Below are 9,795 nucleotides of genomic sequence, written 5' to 3' on the forward strand. Positions count from 1 at the left end.
ATGGTGAGGACAAGAGGAGATGAAATAGAAGAATCCTCAACTGCCAGAATGGACAGAGTGGAAAGATTGATACAGGAAATGGCAGAAGCTTTGAGACAGCAACAGGAGTGGCAACAGCAGTGGCAGCAACCACATCCGCCACCTCCACCTCCGGCACCGCCCGTGCTAGATAATCAGAATGATGACCGGATTATAGCTCTCACAGTTCAAGAAAATGAAACCACCACAGTTCCACGGGGGATTAGATCCGTTGAAAGCCGAAGCGTGGGTCCTCGGCATTGAGAAATTATTTGAAGTGTTTCCCTGTTCAGAGACTCAGAAAGTGCTTCTAGCCACTTTTATGCTAGAAGACGAAGCAAGAAGATGGTGGATATTGATGCGAGAAAATCATAAGGACGTTGACTGGGTGAAGTTTCTAGAAATATTCTATGACAAGTACTTCCCGCAGTGTGTCCGGGATAGGAAAGTGGCAGAGTTCATGGAACTCAAGCAAGACAGCATGACTGTAGCTGAGTATGAGGCCAAATTCATTGAATTGGCCAGGTTTGCCCCACATGCAATTGACACAGACTATAAGAAGGCAAGACATTTTGAAGGTGGACTCCGCAGTGACATCCTAGAAAGGGTGAATGTCCTAAAGCTGGAGACCTACATTGGGGTGCTAGACAGGGCCATCATATCAGAGACTAACATAGCTAGACAAGCTAAGCCAACGACAGAATGGAAGGGCAATAAAAGGCAAGGCTTCTTTTCGAAGAAGAAATTTCTGAAAAAGCAAAACACGGGCTCCTCAACTACTTCAAGTTCTTCCCGAGACATAGCTCCCATGTGCAACATTTGTAGTAAAAGGCACCGTGGAGTCTGTTACCGTGCATCGGGAGCCTGTTTCAAATGTAGGAAGCAGGGGCACATAGCCCGAGAATGTAATCAGAACAGTGGAAAACTAGCAGCTAGTTCAACTACATCAGTCCCAAAGCCAGGAAATACTTTGAGATCTGCTACTACTGGGGATACAGTGAGACAGGGAAGAGTTTTTGCACTTGTTCCGGGCGATACACGGAATGCCAATGCCGTTGTCTCAGGTACTATTTCAATATGTAATCAGGATGCCTTTGTATTAATTGATTTTGGATCAACGCACTCATTTGTGACATATACATTTGCATCTAGACTGAATAGACCCCTAGAGTTATTGTCATATTTGTTATGTGTGTCTGCTCCATCGGGGGAATCTGTGTTATGTGATTATATATATCGGTTTTATGACATGCATATTGAGGATGCTACCCTATATGTAGATTTGTTGCCCTTGAACTTTAGACATTTCGATGTAATTTTGGGCATGGATTGGTTGACCAAGTATTGTGCCACCATAGACTGTGTGACAAAAAGGGTTGTATTTAACCCACCAGAACAGAAAGAGATCATGTTTGTGGGTAATGGGGTAGTGCCTCCACCTTATTTGATATCTGCAATGAAAGCATGTAAACTGATCAGGAAAGGGTGCCAGGGTTATTTGTGCTATGTGCTATCTGAACAATCTGAGAATGTTGAATTGAATAATATTCCTATTGTTAGAGAATTTCCGGATGTGTTTCCGAATGAATTACCAGGGGAATTGGTAGACAGGGAGATAGAGTTTACCATTGAAACTGTGCCAGGCACCCAGCCTATTTCTAAAACTCCCTACAGAATGGCCACTGCCGAAATGAAAGAATTAAAGGAACAGTTGCAAGACCTTCTTGATAAAGGGTTTATCCGGCCTAGCACTTCGCCTTGGGGTGCGCCAGTGTTATTTGTAAAGAAGAAGGATGGTACCTTACGCCTGTGCATTGATTACCGGGAATTGAACAAGGTAACGATAAAGAACAAATATCCCTTACCTCGTATTGATGACTTATTTGACCAGTTGCAGGGATCACAGGTGTTTTCTAAGATTGATTTGAGATCCGGGTATCATCAGCTGAAGATTAGGGCAGGGGATGTTGAGAAAACCACATTCAGAACAAGGTATGGTCATTTTGAGTTTCTTGTTATGCCATTTGGGGTAACTAATGCTCCGGCAGCATTTATGGACTTAATGAATAGAATTTTTAAGACTTACCTTGATGAGTTTGTTGTAGTCTTTATCGATGATATTTTGATATACTCTAGAGATAGACTTGAACATGAACATCATTTGAGGACTGTCTTACAAATACTTCGGGAAAGAAAACTATTTGCTAAATTAAAGAAATGTGAGTTTTGGTTGGATGAGGTTGTTTTCTTAGGGCATGTGATCAACAAGGAAGGAATTTCAGTGGACCCGCAGAAGATAGAGGCAATTATGAATTGGCCTACACCGACCAATGTGACAGAAGTTCACAGTTTCATGGGCTTTGCTGGGTACTACAGGAGGTTTGTGAAGGACTTTTCGAAATTAGCAGTACCTCTTACCCAATTGACACGTAAAGGACAACCATTTGAGTAGAATAGTGAAAGAGAATCGGCCTTTCATGAATTGAAGACAAGATTGATCACTACACCAATTTTGATACTACCTTCAGGTACGGAAAATTTTATGATTTTCAGTGATGCATCTTATAAGGGTTTGGGTTGTGTGTTAATGCAGAACGGAAAGGTTATTGCTTACGCCTCCCGACAGCTGAGGCCACACGAGAAGAATTATCCAACACATGAACTAGAATTGGCCGCAGTCGTTTTTGCTTTGAAAATCTGGCGGCATTATTTGTATGGGGCAAAGTGTGAAGTCTACATGGATCATAAGAGCTTGAAATACTTCTTCACGCAGAAAGAGTTGAATATGCGTCAGAGAAGGTGGCTAGAACTGATAAAAGACTACGATCTAGAGATTCAGTATCATCCCGGGAAAGCTAATATAGTAGCTGATGTCTTGAGCAGAAAATCAACAGGGAGTATGGCGTGTTTGCTTACTGAACAAAGGGAGATTTTGCAAGACTTTGAAAAGTCTGAAATTGAAGTGGTAGTGTGTGAACAGGGTGGATTGATAGCCGCTATTACAGTCGAGCCGGCGATCATTGATGAAATCAAACAGAAACAGAAAGAGGATGAGTTTTTCAAGAAAGTAATTAGGGAATTTGAGGCAAGTCCGAAAGCAGAGTTTAGCATCGAAAATCAAGTGTTGAGATTTCGGAACAGAATGTGTGTCCCAGATATTCCGAAACTAAAGAAAAGGATCTTAGATGAAGCCCACAGATCCGTGTTTGCTATGCATCCGGGCAACAATAAGATGTATCGAGATTTGAAACAAACCTATTGGTGGCCTAAAATGAAGAAAGAGATTGCAGAATATGTGTCCAAGTGCCTTCAGTGTCAGCAAGTTAAGGCTGAACATCAGAAACTAGGCGGTCTACTTCAGCCTCTCCCTATTCCTGAATGGAAGTGGGAACATGTGACTATGGATTTCGTCGTTGGCCTACCTCGGACTTCTCGAGGTATGGATTCTGTTTGGGTTATAGTTGACAGACTAACTAAATCTGCACATTTTCTGCCTGTCAAAACTACATTTACTGCTTATAGATTGGCTACTATTTATGTTGATGAAATTGTCCGTTTACACGGAGTTCCGGTATCTATCGTGTCGGATAGAGATCCGAAATTTGTATCTAGATTGTGGAAGAGTCTGCAGGAAGCTATGTGAACAGAACTAAGGTTTGGTACTGCATTCCACCCACAGACAGATGGGCAGTCAGAACGAACGATACAGACATTGGAAGATATGCTTCGCATGTGTGCTTTGGATTTTCAGGGGAGTTGGGAAGATTACTTGCCACTTGTAGAATTTGCTTATAATAACAGCTTCCACTCCAGCATCGGTATGGCACCATACGAGGCTTTGTATGGTAGGAGGTGTAAATCACCTATCTGTTGGACAGAGGTCGGGGATAGAGCTTTGCTTGGGCCAGAAATTGTACAAGACACTTCTGAGAAAATCAAGACTATTCGTCAAAGGCTCAAAACAGCTCAAGACCGACTAAAGAATTATGCAGACGTTCGGAGAAGACCTCTTGAGTATGAGGTTGGTGACCATGTGTTCATTCGTGTTTCTCCGATGAAGGGCTAAGTTAGATTTGGGAAAAATGGCAAGTTGTCGCCCCGTTACATTGGGCCGTTCCAGATTTTGGAGAGATTCGGTCCAGTTGCTTATAGAGTTGCCTTGCCACCGGGATTCGAGCAAATCCATAATGTGTTTCATGTGTCAATGTTGAGGGGTTACCTCCGAGACCCGTTGCATGTGATTGATTATCACCGGGTTGCTTTTGATGAAAATATGGAATATGCTGAATGGCCGGAAAGGATTGTTGACCGACAAGTGAAAGAATTGAGAAACAAATCCATCCCAATGGTGAAAGTGGAATGGAAGGAACACTATGGGACAGATGCTACATGGAAAAAAGAGGAGGAAATGCGTTTACGCTATCCATATTTGTTTCCCGACAAAGGTAAATTAAGTTTGGAGGACCAAACTTTCTAAAGGGGGGAAGACTGTGATACCCCTGTTCCGTAATATGCTAATTGGTCCTTAATTTGAGTATGGTTAGGTGTTTAACATGATTTTATGTGCCATTATATGAATAAATGTGATTTTGAAGTTTTATCTGTTCACCGGAGGAATATCTATTTGAATAATCTGCTTTGGAAATTAAATTGAGGGCCTTATCGGCTACAGAACCCGAAATTGATTACGCCATTGGGGAACTTATGGTGAAATTTAATTAGAAATTGATTCTGGTCAGATTAAATTGATTTAATTGATGAATTGAGTACCCAATTTTTTTTATGTTGAAATAATATGTGAGAGGGGATATTATAAACCTTATTAAAACCAATTCCTTCCCTTTACATTGATTTTGGCTGATCAACTCTAAGAGAAGAGGAGGGCCGGCTATTAGAGAGAGGGAGGGGAGAAAAATATAAGTTTTGCTCTTGATCCTTGAATGCCTTGAAGATAACACAAGAATTGCCATAGAGTGTGAAGATTAAACTCCTTGGTGAGTAGTTCATGTAAATTTTTAACTATCATTTTGTGAATTCAAGGTTGCAAGAGGGTCTAGAGCATGGAATTGTCAGATCACAAGGAAATTGAGTTGAATTCGTTATAATGGAGACCCATATATGCATGCATGTGTGTGATTGTCTTGAATATTGCATGTTTTGAACTCAAAGGGGTATGATCCATGTAAATTGTAGTTGAAACTCATGTTTTGATCACCAATTGTGCATATAAGTTGAGAATGTGGCTAATTCATCACATGCATGTACAACTTGAGAAGATATGAGCTTGAATGCATGAGTTCGTTATGTTGGTGTTGAGTATGGCATATTTTGGGACATGCATGTAGATAAATCAAGAAATTGAGCCTCATGATGTTATAATCTTGCATTGGTGCCATGTTAGTATGATATATTTGAGATTTGGGCCATTGCATGCAAGTAATGTAGCTGGGAATTCGAATTGGAGCTCAAGAACTCAATCTGGAAAACCCAGATTTTTTTTATGTCCGCTCGAGCGGGAAAATCGTGCTCCCAGCACTTTTTGCAGAGTTGGATGTCCGCTCGAGCGTGATATTTCACGCTCGAGCGGGGAGCTTTTGTAGACAAGCCTTCCGCTCGAGCGCTCTTTCCCATGCTCGAGCGTATTTTTCATGCAACCAGTACTTTTGCAGGCCTTAAGGGTCCGCTCGAGCGGGGAAGTTGACGCTCGAGCGGGGACCCTGTTCTCTGAAATTTTGTATGCTCGTTCTGTGTTTTGTTTTCCGTTCTCTTTCACTTGTAAGTACTCTTAGGCATATGCTAAGCATTGTAAATGAGTTAATAAGATAAGAATAAAGCCTAAAGAGGAATATGTGAATCAAAGAACGGATTGAACTGTTAGTGACCCTCTTGTGTTCATGAAATGTGTAGGGTCAAACTCCAGGGCAAATCCACAAGCCGATCACTGTGAGTAATATCGATATTCGAATAATTGTGAATGCCCAATTGTTTATTCCCTTATAAGCTTTATGATTTTCTGATTGGGATTGCGGACAAAAATCTGACTTGAAAATAATTGGACCAAAGGTCGTTTTGTTAGAAATGAATGGACCAGAGGTCGTTTTGATAGAGATGAGTGGACCAAAGGTCGTTTTGATAGAAATGAATGGACCGGAGGTCGTTTTGATAGAAATGAATGGACCGAAGGTCGTTTTGATAGAAATGACTGGACCAAAGGTCGTTTTGATGTACATGAACGGACCGAAGGCCGTTTTGACATATATGGATGGACCAAAGGTCGTTTTGACATGAATGAGTGGGCCGAAGGCCGTTTTGGCACGAATGAGTAGGCCGAAGGCCGTTTTGCCACAAGTATATGGGCCGAAGGCCGTTATGACATAAATGAATGGGCCGAAGGCCGTTATGACGTAAATGAATGAGCCAAAGGCCAGTATGTTTGGAACTACAGTCACTCGATCTAAACCTTGCATAAATGTACATATGTTAAGTAGGAATATGAATTGGGCCCAAGGCCGTTTGGAGTATGTTGTCTTACATATTGTTTATATGACTTCTGTAATTGATATTATTCACTAGGCTATCGCTCACGCTCATTCATGTGTTTGTAGGTGAGCCGAGGGAAGTCCAAACCCAGCCCCAGTGAAGTCTGCCAGGAACAACATGAGTTTTGAGAAAGTCAGCCTTGTGTCTCACGCACGAGACCTATCCTTGCCATTTTGTTATGTAACTATATTTTGTCTTGCTGGCAAGGACTTTATGTATATTTGTAAATAGTCTGTCATGGGTTGACTAAGTTGGATGATCCTGTCTGTAAAGAATTTTATGGTACTGTACTTTTGACGTGGGTTATTAACGTATATGAGTATGGTTTGTTTTGAAGTGCATATAAGCACGGCTCTATGGACAAAGTTTTTGATTATTGCTTCCGTTTGGCCCCTTTACTCTGTTGAGTTGTGTCTATTTTGGTTTGAGGCCGCAGGTAATCTCAGGATTACTGGCCGGTTACGTCCTTAACCCATAGGGGCAGGTCCGGGTCGTGACAATATAACTTTGAAAATGGTGACTAGCAAAAATCTATCCATAAATGGACCTAAAGTAATTTAGGTCAAATGCTTCTCAAGTTGGTTTTTCTGATTTGCACAGTGCAAAAAGAATTAAAAACCTAATAGAAGGCAGGCTTTATGTATCTTTGAGTCATTTACTGATGCAAGACAATGGCTCTTTCTTCTATTTAATGCAAAGAGCAACTAATGTAGCACTGTAGGAATTACACAAGGAACAATTCCATGATCAATCTTCTTGCTAATATAGATCAGTCTCATGCTAATTAATTTTTACCAATAATTTCATCTTAGTATAAGAGAAGAGGCATAATAAAACATAACCAATGTCATTAATATCGTACCAATCAGTGTACTGCATTTGTCATTAGTGCAGTACATACCAATACAGGCAAGATGCAACGTCCATACACAGTTAAAAGAGTTTAACCAAATAACAGACATTTTATGAGCATAAAATGCAATATGTGGTGTTCAATTTCTCTAGTTCTTATTAATTTCTTAAATAACACGACAGCTTGAGGAGTTTTATCTTGCAAAATAAGTCCATTAATCAATAAGGGTCGTGAAGGTAGTTACATCAGGTGTATAACCACATTTGGAGAGGGTACCCAAAAGAGACAACCCAAAATCAACTCGATTAAGCGGCAGTAACAGTTAATAGCAATGTTAAAGGTGTAGAAATTGATCTGAATGCTCTGGAACTGTTGTAACTTGTTCTGAATAAGAAAGAGAGAGAGAGAGAGAGAGAGCAGTGTCGTAATGACCCATTTTCAAAATAGACCCTAAAGCTTTGTTGAATTGAGGCAAAGGTCGCATTCAGAGCATGTGATTGAAGGAAATTAAAGCAGAAAGAAGATGATTAGACCCAAATTGCATGGTTGTTTGGGTAAGGCTTTAGGTTAGTGTCCAATTATTGTAGTAAGCTATTCTTGGTCCAATCTATATTTATATCTATATGGGAAGAGGTTTCTAATTCACAAGTTTTGTGAGAATTTTAATATTTTAATATTTTAATTTTTAATTTTTTTTAATTTAAAAAACGAAAAAGAAAGCCCTTTCTGGTGACTCATCATATTATCTTATTGTCAATTTATCATTTCATTTGACTCATCATATTATCCTACTGCCAGCCTACTAACCTAAACCCTACTGCCAACTTTCTTCACTTGAAAACGTAAACCCTACTAACCTAAACCTTACTGTCAGCCTTTCATTTCTGCTGCCTTCTTCACTTCATACCTATTGTCCCAACCTTCTTTATATAAAGAGAAAGTTTGGGAGAGAGAGAGTTGGACAAAATTTAGAGAAAATGGTTGACACTTTCATAGTTACAATTTTCATTCCAACACAATCTTCAAAGTCTGTAAGTAATTTTTATTTATTTTTCAATACAGTGATTGTATTTTTGAACTAATTGGGAATGATTGTATTCATTAAGTTCATATAAAGTACCCACTATTGGTGATAATTAGATTATATTTTGTGATTGCGATTGGACTTAATTTATTTTCAATATGGTAATTGTATCTTTAATCTGTGTTTTTTGAAAAAAAAAAAAATTGGATTGTATTCATGATAATGATTAGACTGTATTTTGTCTAGCAAAAAAAAAAAAAAAAATTGTAATTGGATTTTTTAACTCATTGTATTTTTTGAAAAAAAAAGATTGTGCATTTTAATATCAATTAACCTAATTTGTGATTAGGTTTTTAACTCACTATATTTTTTGAAAAAAAAATAATTATATTTTTTAATTATCAGTTGACTTCATTGCTTTATGATTATTATTATTATTATGAGTAAAAATGTGATTGTATTTTTTTACATTCTGTTTTTATCACATGGTGATTTTATTTTTTAAAATGATTGTATTTTTTTACACTCCATTAATTTAATCTGTGTTTTTTGGGAAAAAAAAAGAATTATATTCATTAGGTTCATATAAAGTACTCATTATTGTTGATGATTGGATTGTATTTTGTCTAGCAAAATAAATAAATAAATTGTAATTGGGTTTTTTTTGACTCACTGTATTTTTTGAAAAAAATTTATTGTGCTTTTTAACTATCAATTAACTTAATTTGTGATTGGATTTTTAACTCACTATATTTTTTGAAAAATATATAATAATTGTGTTTTTTAATTACCAATTGACTTCATTACTTTCTTTTATTTATTTATTATGAGCAAAAATATAATTGTGTTTTTTACACTCCGTTTTGATCACACAGTGATTTTATTTTTAAATGATTGTATTTTTCACACTCCATTTCGATCACATAATGAGAAAAAAAAAATTGTTTGGGTTGTGACAATCTCTATATTTTTGGATGATTAAAAATTGTAATTGGGACTTTAACTGTCAGGACCCAAACTTGCTCTTAAAAGTTTGGGTCATAGCCGGCGTACTATCTATAGATTACCAAAGGCCTCAAACGAACATACAGAATATTTATGCTAATGGGGCCATAAGCGGAAGCATGTAATATTGAGAACTCCATTGAGCTGTGCCAACATGAGCAAAATTATAAAGCCAACCTCATAACACATTCAAACATTTACATGCCCATGAAAAAATATAAGTACCATAAGAATTTGTACATATCGTTTACAAACCCAAGACCACAATAGCAAAAACGAAATAGAGTCAAGGTATGGTGTGAGTCAAAGATAAAACTCCATCTCGGAGGCATGACTCGATTGGGTCACAAAAATA

Source organism: Camellia sinensis, chromosome 7, assembly GCF_055761805.1.
Source record: "Camellia sinensis isolate YWXY chromosome 7, ASM5576180v1, whole genome shotgun sequence".
Lineage (NCBI taxonomy): Eukaryota > Viridiplantae > Streptophyta > Magnoliopsida > Ericales > Theaceae > Camellia > Camellia sinensis.